This window comes from Sciurus vulgaris (assembly GCF_902686455.1).
Source record: "Sciurus vulgaris genome assembly, chromosome: 10".
Lineage (NCBI taxonomy): Eukaryota > Metazoa > Chordata > Mammalia > Rodentia > Sciuridae > Sciurus > Sciurus vulgaris.
In genome coordinates this window covers 39,023,955-39,041,795 of record NC_136470.1, presented here as the reverse complement: position 1 = coordinate 39,041,795, position 17,841 = coordinate 39,023,955, and the positions used below count along the sequence as shown (strand labels likewise).

Here is a 17,841-nt window from a genome sequence, read left to right as displayed (position 1 = left end):
GAATCTGTGCTCTAAGAATCGACCCCATGGTGTTGGGATTTAAGGAACGAGTCACTTAGTAAACTGCAAGCATGGGTTCTTTAACAAAGCCCAACCCAAATCATATGATTCATTAAACCCCAGCTATTTTGGTATTTGGTTGATAGTACAGCTATGAAACTTGAAAACTTCATTACTTTAATTTGGCCTGATTCCCTTAAGAGGTAGAAATTGAAGCTTATTTATATCTAGTGGTAAACACTATTTGGGGCAGAAATAAATTTAATGAGGAAATTAAATTAATTAGTCCTAAAGGACAGTTGTTAACTCAAAGGATGACTTCTAGTCAAAATGCATAATTAGACACCTCTAAACACTTTTGAAGTAATATATTCTACTTTGATTGGATATTATTTGATAATGAAGATCGAAAGAGGAGGGAGTGTTTTTTCACTTTCTTAAGGATGTTAAAGATGAGGTAGCCCATTCCTTAATTGGGAAATACACAGCCTCTAGTTCTGTATACTGACCTTTAGTGCAATTTAATTTAGATTTTAGATTTAGTACCCGTGAGCTGCATATGGAAACTTTTAATTTACACTTCATTCTTACAAGTTATTTGAAATTAAAAAAAAAAAAAAAAACTGAGAAAGTTCAGTTAAATGCCAGGTTCCGTATGGGAAATTTCATATCCAAACATGATAACAAACACTGTCTTTCTATTTTATTTTATTTTAAATAATAAATATTTTTCAAACAAAACCACTTCAATAAAATTAAAGTTCTTTCAAGAAACCTGGATTAAGTCCTTTCCTTAAACCCACTGAAGTGGTTTATTGCACAACTTTAAATGTAAATAGGTGGCTGGAGAAGAAGAATGATTTTCAATATTACTATGAGATTTTTTTTTTTTAAATTCAAAGATCAAAATTGAATTAATAGTAGTTTTATGATATTTTTACTAATCATGAGGCTATAATTTGTAACAACTAAATAACCCATTAAACTATGTGATACTAAATCTAAAATTTTAAAATTTGATTTTACTAAGGAACCTATTCCTTTTTAATGAAGGAAATATGACAGCTTCATTGTTTAAATACAAATTTGAAATACATTAAAAAATTAGAGGAGACATAAAAAAGTAAAAGAAATCCCTCTCCTCCAATGTCAACTTCTGAGATGGCCAATGTTAACATTTCCCATTAAACTATTAACATAAAAATAACACACTGTTATTTTTAAGTGCAAACATTACAAGCTTTGTTTCTAATTCCTGGATAGACTTTTATGACATTTTCAAATTATAAACAGTAGAAATAATTTTAACTGCTAATGGTTTCCTTTATGTTTAGATTTCACAAAACTGAATCTCTTTTATAGTAAGCTAAAATACTTGCTGAAAAATCAAAGACAATATAGTAATGCATAATGTGTTGATTGGTTCATGTAAAAAGAAATTTCTCCTCAAATCAAATCCACAATTTGAAAAAAACTTTAGCATAAATTCAACAAAAAATTGCCCAAAACTTATAAAATTTTAAGATAATGATTGATTAGCTCCTCCTACAGAACAAATACAACTGGTCTTTTATTAGAATTCTTCTCTTATCCAAAATCAGTGAAATAAAGATAGAGAAAAGTAGATGTTAACATTTCTTGGTTGGATGGAGATAAATTATCAGAAGTTCTCATACATTACATGAAAGCAGAGGATTTTTTTCCTTAGATTCTTGGGCAAGTACCAAAATAAAATAGAAAGAAAAACAAAAGTGCTAGGCCTGTTTCTTTGTGTGTTCAGGCAGCTAATGCTAGACTAGGCTGGTTAATATAATTGGAAAGAGGCCAGGCTACCAGGCTTGTTAGCCCAATTATAATTCTCTGCATTTTCAATAAAAGAAGCCAAGATGACAGCAATACTGTCATAAATGTCATGTTCAATACTTGTAAGATTTTCCATTGTCAGCACAGTCCAATTATAAGTCAATTGTAAAGTGCACATTGCACACCACCCAAAAATGACTGAAATTACCTTAAAAATGCAAATTTAACTGTTCACAGTTAAAATGAAAAGAAAGGAATTAAAGATATTTTGACCAGAGAAAAGTTTTAGATATGACATCACCAATTCTTCACTTTTATAATAAAGGTAACAAGTTGAAATTAGAACATTACATGGATTCACACTAGTTTTTCAGATGTTGTTATTTATAATATTAAGTTTAGAAATGAGAATAATCATAAAATTAATCTGAAAACTTATGCACATAACGTTTGAAGAAAAATGATCTGAATGATGAAATTATCCTCACTTTTTACATATGAATGTTAAATAGATGATATTAGTCATTATATTACTAACACTGATCCCTAAAAATTCTAACACAAAGAATCAAAAAGTAAAAGTTAAATTAATTCATTATGTTACCTATTTGGTTATTATGTCCTATTGAGGGAAATGTTTGTCTGGTTGTTTGCAAGAGATACCACTCTTGTAAGTTTTTGAAGAATTGAAGACTCTAAAGCAATTATCTCTCAAAATGAATCACAGGGACTATAAGCAGGGCAAGGTAGATAAATTTTGCACACCTCAAATTTTACCTACCTTGGCACATTTCTCCTATTCTTTTAATTATGTAAATAATAAATAAATTTTATTTATTATGTTGAAATTTACAGTCATATTTTCATCAGTGTTGGCGGTATATGTAAAAATGTAAAACATACTGGATTTTTTGGTGCCTTAGAAGTATTTATGAAGTCATTTATCAATGAAACATTTAGTAAGTAGTCAAGACATTACTAGACATTACTAATATTTATTTAGAGATAGCTAATACTAACATCCACAAATATTATGAATACTTTTTTTATTTTCTGATTATGTAGAATGTTTTTGAAACATTTTTATATTTTTGCCTTCAATTTTTGATTATTTCTTCCTTGTGTAAACTAGGAGATAATGGACCATTATTTCTTTTAAACATAGGTAATGAACTTAAGAGCTTAGACTGTATAAGAAGATAGAGTTTTTTTGACATCTATGAATTAATATTTTGTTGTACTGGCGGTACCCTTGTTCCAAATGTATCTGCAATGAAACAAAATAAAGAAAAACATTGCTCTTGGCAGATAGTATGATATAAAGTTTTAAAATATGAAAATATTACTGAGAGTGCACAGCAAAAATTATACAAATAAATGAGAATATTTTTGCCACTGCTTCTCAAGGGAAATACAATACAAATGAAGAAAACCAAAACATGACAAACTCTCACTGAGAAAAGACAAATGATTTTCTCTGTATTATAAAACTTTGCAATAGCAATTTTACAACTAAAACACCACACTAGTTGAACGTATGTATTTTAAATCCACTAAGTCAAAACATATTCATTTGACGTGGTATGTCAGTAATGCTAATCAATACGAGATGGTTTTGATGTCTTTTTTTTACAAATTAAGTAAGCAATTTGAAAAGGGGCAGCATTATCACATTATTGTAGTGTATCACGTTATTATACTGTTTAAAGATATGGAAATTAAAATTTCCTTGTAGAGTTAGATAGCCACCTACTTTTCATTCTCTTTCTTGTTTTCTCCAATCACCTCTAGCACAGTGTAAAATATATTTTTTCATTAATTACCTGAGGCTTATTTAAAATAACATCTCACTTAACTATCAAGTAGCATCATCTAAACACTAGAATTTTTTTTCCCTAAGGCTCATTAGTATCTGAAGACTTAGAAAAGTGTGACTTTAATTTAGTTTCATGAGTTTTTCTTTTTTAATAATCACACAACTTTTATACTGGGAAAAAATGTGTGAAAATGTTGTTCAAAATGTTTTGCAAAAAGTATTTTCTATTGAAGATATACCCTGATGGACCAAATATTCGAAGAGCAGAAATTTCTTTTAATAAAAATAGTTCAGCCAAGAAGTAAATAGAAAATAATAGAATTAGAAAATTGCCATTTTATAATCCCTAACAAATTCTTATAATTGAGCAATGATTACCATACTAGGAAAAAGACAACCAACCCTTATACTTTCTCATAGAAAGGTATAACCCAAAATAAACAAACCTGGATAGAATCATGTCTCTACTTTAAATATCAGTTGTCCAATAAGTGCAGGGAAAGAAAATATGTCAAATCAATGCAATCAGTTAGATATTGAATTGTGAAACTACATATAATTTTGGCTATTGTTTCACTTACTAAAACATTCCAGGGGAAAAATACCAATAGAAGGAAGAATCTGCAAACTGGAGATGCTTCTCAGTGGTAAAGACATGCATCGTATGCACAAAACCTGAGTTCAGTCTCTAACAGTGCCAAAATAAAAGAAGAAAGACACATCAACTAATTGTCACATGCAGACTTCTTTGGATCCTGATTTGAACACTGGATATTACATTAGGTTAGGGAATTTTGTTAACATTTAATGAGATAACATTGTGACTGATTTTTAAAGTCTTTATCTTTTCATACAATTAAATAATTATAGCAAGTAGTCTGTTAATTGATGTTTATTTCAAAATAATTCTAGGATTTATAATTTTTATTATTTCTTACATATTTATATGTTTGACATTTTTGATAATAAAAACTGTTTAAAATACTTTACATATTCAAATAAAAATTTAGGAATATAACAATTTTAAGTAGTATCATTTTTTAGCACCACTTTTCCCTTAATATGATTGGATGTGATAGTGCTTATTAAACAAAATGGTATTTATTGCCTATGCATATTTATATAGGATGTGGTCAATTTATCTGGTGAATAACTTATTTATAGTATGCACAGTTCAAATAGGTAACACTGAAGTAATTTTATTAAATCATCTTAAAATTATGATACCTTAGTAACTCTCTAATCATTTTACTTCAAAGACAGATGAAATATAACATCATTTTAAACTTTTAACTTTGTTTATGTGTATTTTGAGAATTAAATAAAATATATAATTATTTTTCCTTGATGCTTCTGTATTCTGTAAATTTAAAATTAATTATGTATCAAAGTAAATATTATTCAGCATTAATATTTTTCTCTCCACTATTTCTATTCTTCTAACACTGAGTTTACATATGAAATATTTGTACCATCTTATTATATATTTATTCCTTTTGCTGTGAAAAATCTCTTTAAACTTCATGAGATACTACCAATTTCTAAGTCTCTTTCTTATGATTCACAATTCCCTATAGCATATGGCTTTTGCCCCAGTAGGTATACATACAGATTTTTAAGTCAAAAAATAGGAATCAAACTCATGGCTTTAGAAGATACTATAAAATAAATGAAAAACCTTCGATATCTCAGCCATATAATATTATGAAAGCCTGGAGGAACTACTGACATAAAAGGGTCTCAAAAAATAAAACACATGGACAACTTTTGACATGTATTTTGTTTCAATATTACTAAATCACGAAGCTGTCTTAGAAATATCTAAAATCTATAACTGAACAAAACAGATTATTAAAAATTTGCTTTATTTCATGTTCTCTCCAGATTTTCAGATGCCAAATTTAACTGACGGATTTACTACACGTACTTAATTATATGTTGCCATTTACAGGAACACTATTAGATGGAAGAAATGTTTACAAACATATCTTTAAAAATAACTCCCAAAATCAGTGAGATTGATCATATTTTCTATTTTCTGTATATAATACATTCAATTTTTCTGATGAATTACTACCCTAATTAGAATTTTTATTTCCTACTTCATTTCAAAATATGTTCTATTTTAGTAATTGAAGTATATGCAAAGTAAATATTTTTGTGCCCATATTAGTAGTGGTGAAACAGTAAAGCAATTATATGTGATTATTTGAATACTTTTTTAAAGACTGGTTTACTAAGTTATTTTGTATTCACAGAAAACTTGAAAGGAAGGTACAGAGATTTCTCATATGCTCTGTTTCCACAAGTGCATAACTGAACCTGTCAACACCCCCACTGGAGTGGAATATTTATTACAACTGATGAACCTTCCTGACACATTGTGATTACCCAAAGTCTGTAGTTTATGTGAGTTCACTCTTGCCAGTGTACATTCTATGGGTTTGGGATTCTTGTATTGTGGTAACTGAATAGGGTTGTTTGAATAATTTTTGAGCCACCAAAGATGTCTTGTTGTCGTGTAGAATCAGAAAGTAAGATGGCATCTAATATTAGGAGTTCACTTTCTACGGTTGAAGGTGGTATGTAAAAAATTATATGGCATAATATTCTCACTATGTATACAGGTATTTTTGTATATGTGGTTAAGGAACAATTTTTTGTGTAACTGTATGCATACATCATTTTAACAGTTTTCTAAGTTCTTAATATAATATTGATAATTTAGTACTTTTAACTTTTTTCATAGGAAGAATAATTGCTGGACTCTGTATTATTACTGAAAATTACTTTCAGTGAGGAAACCAAAGTATCACCCAGTAAAGACATTTATTGACTGATGCACTGGTATAAAATGTGACAGTTCCATATGCAACTAACAGACTGCAGGGATCTATACAAGAAAATATCACTAAATAGGAAGAGGTATGAAACTCAGGACCATGTGCTACTGATTTTTCCTATCATGTTCAAGCAAATTGTCATGAATGAAATATAAAGTAAATGTTCCCAAACTCCTAAATACTACATAAATGGTTAAATCTGGAAAAGTGCAAAGAGAGAATGTAGGTAGGAATAACTTTCAAAAGTCTGTCTAATCTGCTTCAGTGTGGCTTCAGGTAACATGTTTAAATCCCAGGATATCAAAACGTAATCATTTTAGCTGGAAAGGTCAAACTCCTCCATGCATAAGCATATATACACCAAGAAATGCTTGGTTTTGCCCTCTAGATATATCTTCAGTGAGGAGCTAGAGCAAGATGAAAGGTGACCTCTAGAATGTTATGCATCAGCCACCATGTCGAATTCTCTGCTGCTGCTTCTCTGATATTATTGTGACTTACACTTTAGGTAAGGCCATGATTCTTAAAACACCATAAGGACTCAGGCACACCATACCCCAAGAAATACTGATCCGAGTAGCATTTAAATTCTTATTTACTCTCCACAGCTTTTAGAGACCAAATGGAGGAAATGCATTCACTTAGAAATGCAATTTTTCAAATTCTTTAGACAAGATGTCCAATAGTTTTTACTGTACTATACTATGATTAAGGCTTCATGAGATATAGATGCACTGTTACTTCATGTCTTAATAGGTGACAGAAGAAATGGCATTATTAATTCAGTTATAAACAGGTGAGTAAGTACTATTCAACTGATATTTTGGTAGCAGTGCCAATTGTGTTATGGAGAACCTCAGAGGCATCTCCTTTTGGGTATATTCTGCTTTCTATGCAACACATTTATTCTATATTCATATAGTCAGTAATTTTTGTATAATTTATTTTTATTATGTTTGTTAGTTCTCAGGACCAATATTCTATCTTGATTGATATAGTAATACTAGACATAAAGTGAATTTTAGGTTATAGAATATGAGTCAAGCAATGTAATCAACATTTTATTTAAGGCATAACAAATGTTGGACAGTTGAGGATTCCCCTAAGACTACAACTCATATTTGAAATCCACAAAACAGAAGCAATATGCATAACTTTTTTTAGCAGTAAAATAAAGTTGCCATAAATCTATTTCAAGACAATTAAAAAGCATATTAGTATATCACAGTTTGGCCTATCTTACAAGCATGTGAAAAAATTTAAAATACATATTATAAAAGTTATTTTAAAAGCTATATGTAAATATAAATTAAAGAAAAACATGCACTGAATTCTGTGTCAAATACAGTGTTAATCAACATAAATAGCTATTGGAAAAAATAAGTATATGGTCTCAACTTTTTATCCGAGTCAAAATATTCTCTGAGAGAAACTTTATTTATGTCATTATCTCAATATTGCAAGGGAAGGACTGCCGAATTGTAGTCTGTCCTGATTAGTAAAATGCCAATAGGTAACATTATTTGGGTCATATGAAACATAATGGAAAATGGTCTTAAGAGGTCACTTTCAGAAAATTTATTTGGTACACTTGCAAAATCTTCTACACACTAACTTCATGGAAAATTTCATTGGAAATTTATCATAAACTTTGCCTAAAAGAGCATTTGGGGAAAAGTTATTTCAAACAGTGCCCAGTATTAAAATATAATGTCAAAGTGACATAGGGATGTGCACAGACACATGAAAAAAATTGTAATTACAAATTACATAATTACAGTGTATTAAACAGCCACTTCATATTTTACATGTGGAAGCCAATTAGGTGACAAATATCTTGGAATGTCATGAACTGTCTCTTCTCTCTATAACAGTGTAAATATTTTAGAAGAAAATCTAAATGAAAACAATTATGAATACAAAACAATCATGTTTCACTCATGAAAATGAGGATCCCTATTTTATATTAATATTGGATTCAGGTAGTCTGAAATTATAGTCAAAATGCAATTTGGAATGAATTTTTCACTGAAAAGGGAAATATTTATTTTTTGATCAGGATACATAAATGATGCAGAAGTATATTTTGTGTGCTCATTTTCCCAGAATATCTAAATGCTACTGCAAGTACAGAGATTCCTCAGAAAATTTGGAATGGAACCTCATTTGACCCAGTTATCCCACTTCTTGGTTTATACCCAAAGGACTTAAAATCAGCACACTAGTTATGCAGCCACATCAATGTTTATCGCAGCTCAATTCACAATAGCCAAACTAAAGAACCAACCAGATGAATAGATAAAGAAAATGTGGTATATACATTCACAATGGAATATTAGCCATAAAGAAGAATGAAATTTTGGGCATTGCCAATAACTGAATGGAACTAAAGAATATCATGTTAAGTGAAATAAGCCAAATCCAGAAAACTAAAGGCCAAATGTTTTCTGTGATATGCAGACACTAACTCACAATAAGGGGTGGTCATTAGAGAAGAATAGAAGTATTTTGAATAATACAAATGGGAATGAAGGGAAGGAGGGGGAATGGGAATAGGAAAGACAGTGGAATGAATCTGACATTCACTCCAATGTACATATATGATTACATGACCAATGCAATTCTACATCATGTATAACCCAGAAGCATGAGATGTTATACTCCATATGTGTATAATGTCAAAATACACTTTACTGCCATGTATAACTAATAAAAACAAATACAAATATATAAAATTAATTTAAAAATAAAATGATACTACATACAGGTGGGGAGATGGCATCGTATTGTGCTACTAGGTAAAACATTCTATTTTGCTTCTAATAGCATAATGACATTTTATATATCAAACACTACATAGTGTTATAAGTTTACCAATATACACTTTTTAAGAAAATGATTATGATATATAACAGTTCATAGTTTAATAAAATACCTAATCTTAAAGAAGTTAGATGGTTATTACTTTTGTTTGTTGCTGTTGTTTAAACTGATACATTCTACTTAGAGGTTTAATGTCTGTAACAGCCACATTCATAATGAAACCTAATAATGACTTTGTAACTTTGTAGGCCATTACCTTGAAGGAAAGACATATTCAAACATACCAATGAGATCTAGAAATGTGCATTTGAATAAGTAAATAGCCTACAACAATCAACAACTTCACTAAATCAAACTGAAAATAAATTATTTAAATAAGTAACCTTCTTTTACAGAAAATGGTCTGCCATAAATTTTGTAGGGTTAATTACTATTATTAAATCCACAATTTGACAAGCAGTGCAATGCTTTTAAATTAAATGTTTCCACATCTACAATTATATAAGGCGTCACAAAAAATTCTAAGGTCTGGCATTTCTAAATTCTGAAATGAGTACATGGGAACTTAGGCCTGAGGGACAGTAAGAGATTTTCTCAGTATTATCCAGCTCCTGACAGGAGGATCAAGAAGTTTCCAAATTTTTCAAGTCCGCACACAAAAATCTTCCCTTTACACCAAAACTCTTGATTTTCGGTAGCCATGTTCTGGTATATCGGATCTATAGACTGATACAACCCATCTATCTTGGAAAGTATATATTGTATCACAATGTCATTTTTCATAATTTTAAGAACCAGTTTATGTATACATATGAATAAATATGTTGACAAACCCCACTATTTACAGAAAATTATATTTATGAGAGAAAAAAGTTATAATCAGTTCTCATGATTTTTAAATAGTCAAACTGCAACTAAATTTATTCAGGTGGTTTGCATTTGAATCTACTGTTAAGCCTAAAATCCCACCTGGGATAATTTCAGACAATCAGAGAATCTTAAGAGTTGGAAGATACCATTGAATATTACCTACTGTAACTCCCTTTCCAGCATTGTCAAATACTGTGAGCTCTAAATAGATAGCTATTCAGAAGCATAAACTGCAACTGTTCATTAGTTTTAAAACTTGGTATTAAATTAAAGGGAGCAAACTACAACTGAGAATTCTGATTCACTCTCTAAAAACAAGGCCTGAACATGAGTCACACACTGTTCTAGCCAAAAGCTAATGCAAGATCCATGAAGAAGACTTTTTTCCCAAAGTACTACCTAACATTAAACGTCCCACAATGACTCAGATATGGAAATGATTTTGAAGTTATAGTTCTTTATATAAACTAAAAACAATGTAAAATATATCCATTGTTCAATTTTTGAGATATAATTTGAGCATAATTCAAGTTAAGATAATCTAAGAACCACTTATTGAACAGTATAAATTTATACAGTATAAATTATGGAGATAATGAAGTAGTTGGACAAAGAATATGATTAATACAAGTCCCTGTCATGGGAGATTTTATCATGTAGAAAAGGAAACAACTAGGTAGAGAAGTAATTCAAATTAAACTTAAGTGTAAAACTGGGGCTATGTCAACAGCGGTGGGATTAAGTTTTGAAAAAATCAATTCCCCAGCTGGAGGAAGCTGCTTGGAAATCTGGGGCAAGAGATGCCTTTGCAGACAGCAACTTCAGTGGAAAGGCCCAGAAGAAAGGGGAGTCATGGTGCTGGGAAGAAAGAGTATGTTCAGATTGCTCTGCTGTGAAGGTGGAAGAGAAAACGTGTTTTGTAGAAAAGCTCTACTTCTACACATACTCTGCATGAAATGCTCCAAAATTATGTTCATTTCACTTTCCTGTAGTAATAGACCCTGGTAGATGGAGTAAAGAAGGGATGAGCATGTGATTCCTTTTCCTAAGAGCTACAAGATTAACTTGCTAGTGTACCAGAGTAACACATTTCCAGGCTATGGAAGACTTAGCATTTAAAAAAAGTGTTCCTATGCAGGCAGGCACTTACAGCATACATTGAAACTGGCAACACAACTAAGACTACTCCTCCTTAAAACCTCATAAAACCTCCTCTTCAAAGAGATTTATGAATAATGTGAACTAAATAATTCATGGGATTGCAGATGCCAGTCCAAATAGCCTCTTCTTTTTCAAGGTTTCAGTGTGTAGAACTGTGATCAAAAGCCTTCATCAGTCATGATCGTCGCATTTGTCCTCACTCCAAACAAACCATATTTGCATGTGAATGTTTTTCATTGAAATGAGATATATAATATGCCAGCCAAGGCCCAACTAAAAGGCATTTTATGCCATTTAAATTCAGTCAAATTAAAGGCTGAATGCAACCTAAAAGGTCTACTCTCAGAACAGTAATTTGACACATCATAAATAAGAACCATTTTTTGTTAGCATAGGTTCAGCACTTGTCAGAAAATTGTACACAGCCGTATTAACAAAGTGCCGCCTCTTAGGGAGAAATAAACTATAAGGAAAACCTTGTATGTAAAGCAACAAAACATACAAACAAAGAGTGTAATATAGTGTCGCTGGCTCACGTTGACATTTTTCACTGACGGGTACAGAAAAGTATAGAAAATGTTTTCACCTGTTTAAACACTAAAAAAAACAGTCAAAAATATTTTTTGTTGTTTAAAATTTAAGCTGAAAGTTATGTTAACGAACAGGTCAATACATTGATCACCATGTAGTACAGGACAATGATTTTAACTGATCCACTTAATTATTGGTTTTGAAAACTGAGAACCAGAAACACTGATAAAATTATAAACTTAAAAGTCAAAATTAAATTGAAAAATGCCAAGTATTTGAAAAGGTTACAATATGTTCTTGAAAACTTCAGTGACTTAGAACTGTATTTTCTTACTGAAAAGTATGAAAAAAATCTTACAATAATTTTTAATTCTCATTGATTAAAATAAATATCATTGGGTTACATATACCGAGATAAATGAAAATTGATAATTCCATTAGGAAAAACACTATATTCTAAAGGATAGAGAAGATTGTAGTAAAACAAAAACAAAATAAAGAAAATATAGAATGTTCATATCAAAACTGTCCTATATATTCAACCTCATTTTTTCAAATTTTCCTATTCAACCTCTGTATTTATTTTAAGTAGGTCTATTCAATATTCCCTTAAACACAGACTCCTTGTCACGTTTGTATTGTCAATAATATTTAAAAAATCATAAGATTGGGCTTTCATGATGAAATGTTTTTGTGGTAATTGTTAAAAATAACTTTTTATATCTGCATCCTTCTTATGTATTAATAAATGAAATGCTTATAGTATAGGAAATATTTGACACTCTAGGTAGGGTAAAGGAAGGTTTCTGCACATCAAATGTCAACCTCTAAGTCCTCTTCATAGGCTTAGATTTCTTAGGCTGTCTCAAATCAAGGCTGAAAAATTCCACTTACTATTTCAATCCCTTCCTACCAGGTGATTAGAGCATCAAAGTTTTAAGAAATTATTTTCCCAACTCTCTCTTTTATAAAATAGAAAAGCTTTCCAAGAAACTCTTCACATTTGGTAAAAGGGATTCTTATGATATATTTCACATGGTAGAACAAATTGGCATGTAAGAGGAAACTCTGGATTACTGATACTTAAAATTTAATTCCTTCAAGTACATATTATTAGAGAGTTATAAAAAATGAAGAAAATCTTATTTTTGAAAAGGCAAAATACACTAATATACATTTCTAAAGATGCTAAACTAAAGGGAGATAGATTTTGGCTTGCTAAAAATTGTGGGAAAGTATTGAGGTTTGGGTGTCTCCAAGAAATGAAGTGTTTTTATATTATTATGTAGCATTAAATTCATCTGTACAATCTCAAAGTGTACCTTCCTAACTTCTAGGAACATGGATTTTTTCATCATAGATATTACTATTTTGGTAATTACACAATTAGATAAGAAATCTGTTAAAAAACAAAGTGACACAAGAAATATGATAGTGTCTTTGACTTTTAGAGAAGTTTCCTACCTACATCAACTATATATTCCAATTCGTATTTTACAATAAAACAACTAATGACATAGTCTTCCTAAGAAATTTGCATATTTTTAATCCAGAAAATAATGGTATTTTATTAAGGAAGATTAATAAAATCTAAGAAATTCATATCAGACACATTAGTTCTAAATCCACATGCAGAAAACTAGTGATTCTACATATTATTCAAAAATTCTATTATTTGATTGTCATTGAAGACATGCATATTTGCTAAAAAATCTGAAGTAATCAATATAAAGTATTTATGAATAGAAAGTAAACCCATAAGTTAAATTGCATTTAAAGTATACCTGTACCTGCATAAGTACACATTCAGATACATATGCATAATTATAGGTATATCATTCTAAAAATAAATCTCCCTTAGAATATATTGAATGTGATAATTTTCTAAACCACTTTTTCTTTGTTCTGATTTAACAAATAATGTATAAATTTTAATAGGTTTCAAGTTTTCATTATGAAAATAACAGAGAAACAAGCAGGAATTTTTGTGTGATGACCTACATTTCCTTCTCTCCCTATACTCACTTGCAAATTGCTTATTCTGATATTGAGAATATATATATATATATTCATATTTCAGTAAAAGGTGTCATCAGTTCTGAAGCAGATGCATTCATATGTAAATAATCATCATAAACAAGTCAATATGGGGAAAATATCTAATATGCTAGGGAAATTAGGACAATTCTGTTGCAAAGGTACTGACTTTATAGGAAAACAACAAGGAATGGCTTGTGGCAGAAAAACATAATATATCAGTAGGAATGTGAATGCTAATGAGCAGAAGCCAAGGGGTGGGGATATAGCAACATATATTGCAAGCAGACACTGATGAGGGCAGATGTAGAAAAATGATTATCAACTTTAGACCCCTAGAGCAACATGAATGAAATCACATCCTTGTGTTCTGGGAAATAAAACAGGCAACTTAGATAGAAATAAAGAGAGGCTTTAATTATCTAAAAGTAAATTGGGAGCAACCCATGGTAATACTGAAGTGGGGTTATTATAGAACACAATGTAGAGTTAATTCAGAAATCAGTTTGTTCAAAAACATCAACAGCTGGGTTTAATAATAGACACAATGAATCAGAAATGAATAAAACCTTGAGATGGAAGATTATCTGAGCAACTCTAATCATATTATTAGATTTACTAAGGAAAATAAAATGACAATGAACCTATAAAAGGAGCTTATTGGTGTGAATATAGTTTGGAAAAAATATTTTTTGAGTAATAAATCTGATAGCATACCAATAGTTAGTGTGTATATTTCATGGATGCTCTCTAGGTTTTATGTCACAATGAGCAAATTATATGAATGAGAAGGAATTCACTATAAATAATGAAAGATAAACTGTGAGGGAAGAGATGTATATGTAACTATTGAGTAAGTTTTTTCAGAATTTAATATTAGACTCCAATTAGCTTCTTCATTCCTAAGTCTTTGGAATGTAAAGTTTGGGGGGTCAGATACTAGACTTCTCACCCTGTTAACAAATATTTAATGAGCTAAGCTCACAAATGGCAGGAGGTTCTGTGGAGTAAGGTCTAGTTAAAAATGTATCAACATGCAGAGTTCAGAAAAATATATAACGAATGCACCACAGAGCTTATAATCAGGAGCTGACTCCTTATACATACATATATTACAAATTGAGGAATCTTGATAGAAACACTGTAGACTCAGGAATAAGCTTGTGCCAGATAATCTAATTGCTTTCATTAAGATCATACATATACTGCCCCTTGTCATGCTCATGTAAATTATCTACTCAGTATAATCATTTGATGCTAAGTTCAGAACAGCAGTCCTTACCATTTACTGATGTAAACAAGTTATGCCATCTCTCTGTGCTAGTAATTCTTCATCTCAAATAAGGTAAGGATAATAACCAAACCTGACTTGCAGAATTATAATAAAAATGTGGATAAGTCAGTATACAGAAAGTACTCTGAATAGGGTCTAGTATGTAGTAAGGTGCTTTGGACTGAATGTTTATGTGCCCCAAAATTCATATGTTAAACCCTGATTCCTACTTATGATAGTGTTAGAGATGAAGAATCTGGGAGATAATCTGCTCATAGGGTAGAACTCTCATGAATGGGAGTAGGTCCTTCAGAAAAAAGACTATAGAGCTTCTCTTTCTCTTCTCTCTGTCAGAATGTATATATTCTGATATAACCAGAGTGTAACCAACTCTAAACCAGGAAGAGGGCCTTCAACAACAACTGAACCACACTACCATGAATTCGGACTTCTATTTTCCAGAATTGTAAAAAATACATTTTAGTTGTTTAAGATAATCAGTTGATGGTTCTTTGTTATAACATCCTGAACTAAGATGAGGGCACAGAAACTATGCCGTATTTATTATATCATTCATCACCTTATATTGGATTGTCTGTTTCTTTCCTGTCTTCTCTTTGAGGGCATGTTTTTCTCTGTTAGTTATTGGGGAGCCACTACCTTCTACAAAATGTAGCATTTTATAGAACTCTAAAGTTTATTTTAATAAAAAACAAACATGTTATGTATCATGCACTAAACTCTGAGGAAACAAAAGACAAAAAAAAAAAAATAAATTCTTTTTTTTTTTAATAGTGATGTTATTAGTTTGCATGTTCCCTTATCCTTTTTACGTGGCTAGAGGGCATTCAAAATTTTTCAGCACAACAAACCATTTTTTTAAAAGTGATATATTTAAGACATATCTTCAAGTTAGCTAATACTGAGTTATTTTGTTTTACAAAAAAAAAATCCCCCAATGTAAAATACATGAGACCATTGAGTTACTTCACATTTAAAGTAGAAAAGAAAAAAAAGACAAATATACTGTAAATATATCACATAATTTCCATATAAATATCTTTCATGAGACCAATTTAGTTATTTGTTCTACCTCAAACCCTCACCCCACCCTGCCACACACAGACTGTCATCTGGAGAATATCCTTCTTCCTTGATAAAATCCCTGCTGAGTCTCCTTACTCAGATTTGTTACCATAAAGCTCACTTGATTAATCCTCTGCTTCCCCCACCAGGTGTGTAATGTGACTGCCCTGCTTTGCAAAGGACAAGCCTGATTCTGACATTTGTGCTTCAAATAACTGAGAAACTTTGAGCTCAGAGGGACCTGAAGCTGAAGAGTCTTACAAGGTACACAGTTGATGCCAAACTAAAAAGAAAGTGAAAAGGGACTAGACAGGTTCAAGATGTAGGTGACAAGAGTATCTGGAGGTGACTTGGTACCTTGGTTTGCTCCTTTGAGATATGATTTCTTGCATTTCTAATCAGCAAGTCCATTTTGAAGAGCAGCATAAGTGGGCCTCAGATCTCTGTGACTGAAAAGTTTCTAAAAATGATAAACTAGAAGTAGAAGTATAAAGACCCAGCAGCAAGAAATACGTGCTAGAATGTACACTGAAAACACAGGAGAGGAAAAAATTTACAATACGCTAGGTGGTTCCAGACTGGTCTAACATTGACTCGTCTGGGGTGCATTTTGATGAATGTTTGTGCTCAGGCTTAAACTTTATAAAAAGCTAGTTGAATAATTACTAAAAAGAATTTTGAAAGTAATAAAAATCCTGTATAAGTAATGCAGAAGAGGATTGGTCAATTGAACAGCTTTTACAAAACAGATATTGGAAGTGTTTAAGAAATAATTTAACAGTTTTTGAATAACAGTATTCTTTTTATGCTTTTTGGAAGATTCTAAGCAGGCCAGGTTCTGTTACATGTGAATAGGGATAGATTAAAAAAATAAACTTTGAATCTTATAGAGTATTTCTGTGATATTCTTCAATTTTCTTTTCAACCATATAGACCTTAATTTTAGTACTTTCTCTGTCCAGGCATCTGGCACCTATGCTTTTTAAGAAATAAATAGGCAATAAAACATTAAACAAAATGAAAACTGAGAATTTCATTGTGCTGAAATTGCCTTGGACTTCTCTTTCTCTTTGATAGGGCTTTATAAGTAAAAATTTGTCCCACACGCTGATTAAAATCATTCAGTCAATTAGAAAACAGGAAAGACTTTTATCAACTTTTTGCTCTTACATTGATAAACTGAAGATTCTTTTCATGTGAATGAAAGTCAGACATTTTGTTATATTTTCCAAGTGTATACTGTGTGCAGTGGAACTATTTTACTTCTTTACCAGAATATTAGTCATCTGAAAGCAGAATGGAAAAGAGGATGAGATAGATGAAGGATTCCTAATTTCCACTGATTTTAATGCTAATCCTGTAAATCATCTGCATGGATTTTATTTCTTTGGGATGTGGGGGAAGGATTCTATGATGAAATTTTCTTGTGTTTTCCTTCTTGTCTTTTCATTGACTTGAATGAAGTCTGCATTACTTTCATGATCAGAGAAAGAAATGAAACATCAATGCCAATAAGTGAAAAGTCTATGTTTCAAAGAGGCATTACAAATATCAATATAAGCTCTTATGGTTTAGAAATTAGGTGTCCCCTAAAACCT

At 30.8% G+C, this 17,841-nt stretch overlaps 1 protein-coding gene across 4 annotated transcripts in view; it reads right to left on the bottom strand.

Annotated features, from left to right (window-relative positions):
• Positions 1-17,841, bottom strand: part of CADM2 (cell adhesion molecule 2) — a 1,028,501-nt gene that overhangs the window by 313,421 nt on the left and 697,239 nt on the right. The window lies entirely within an intron of this gene.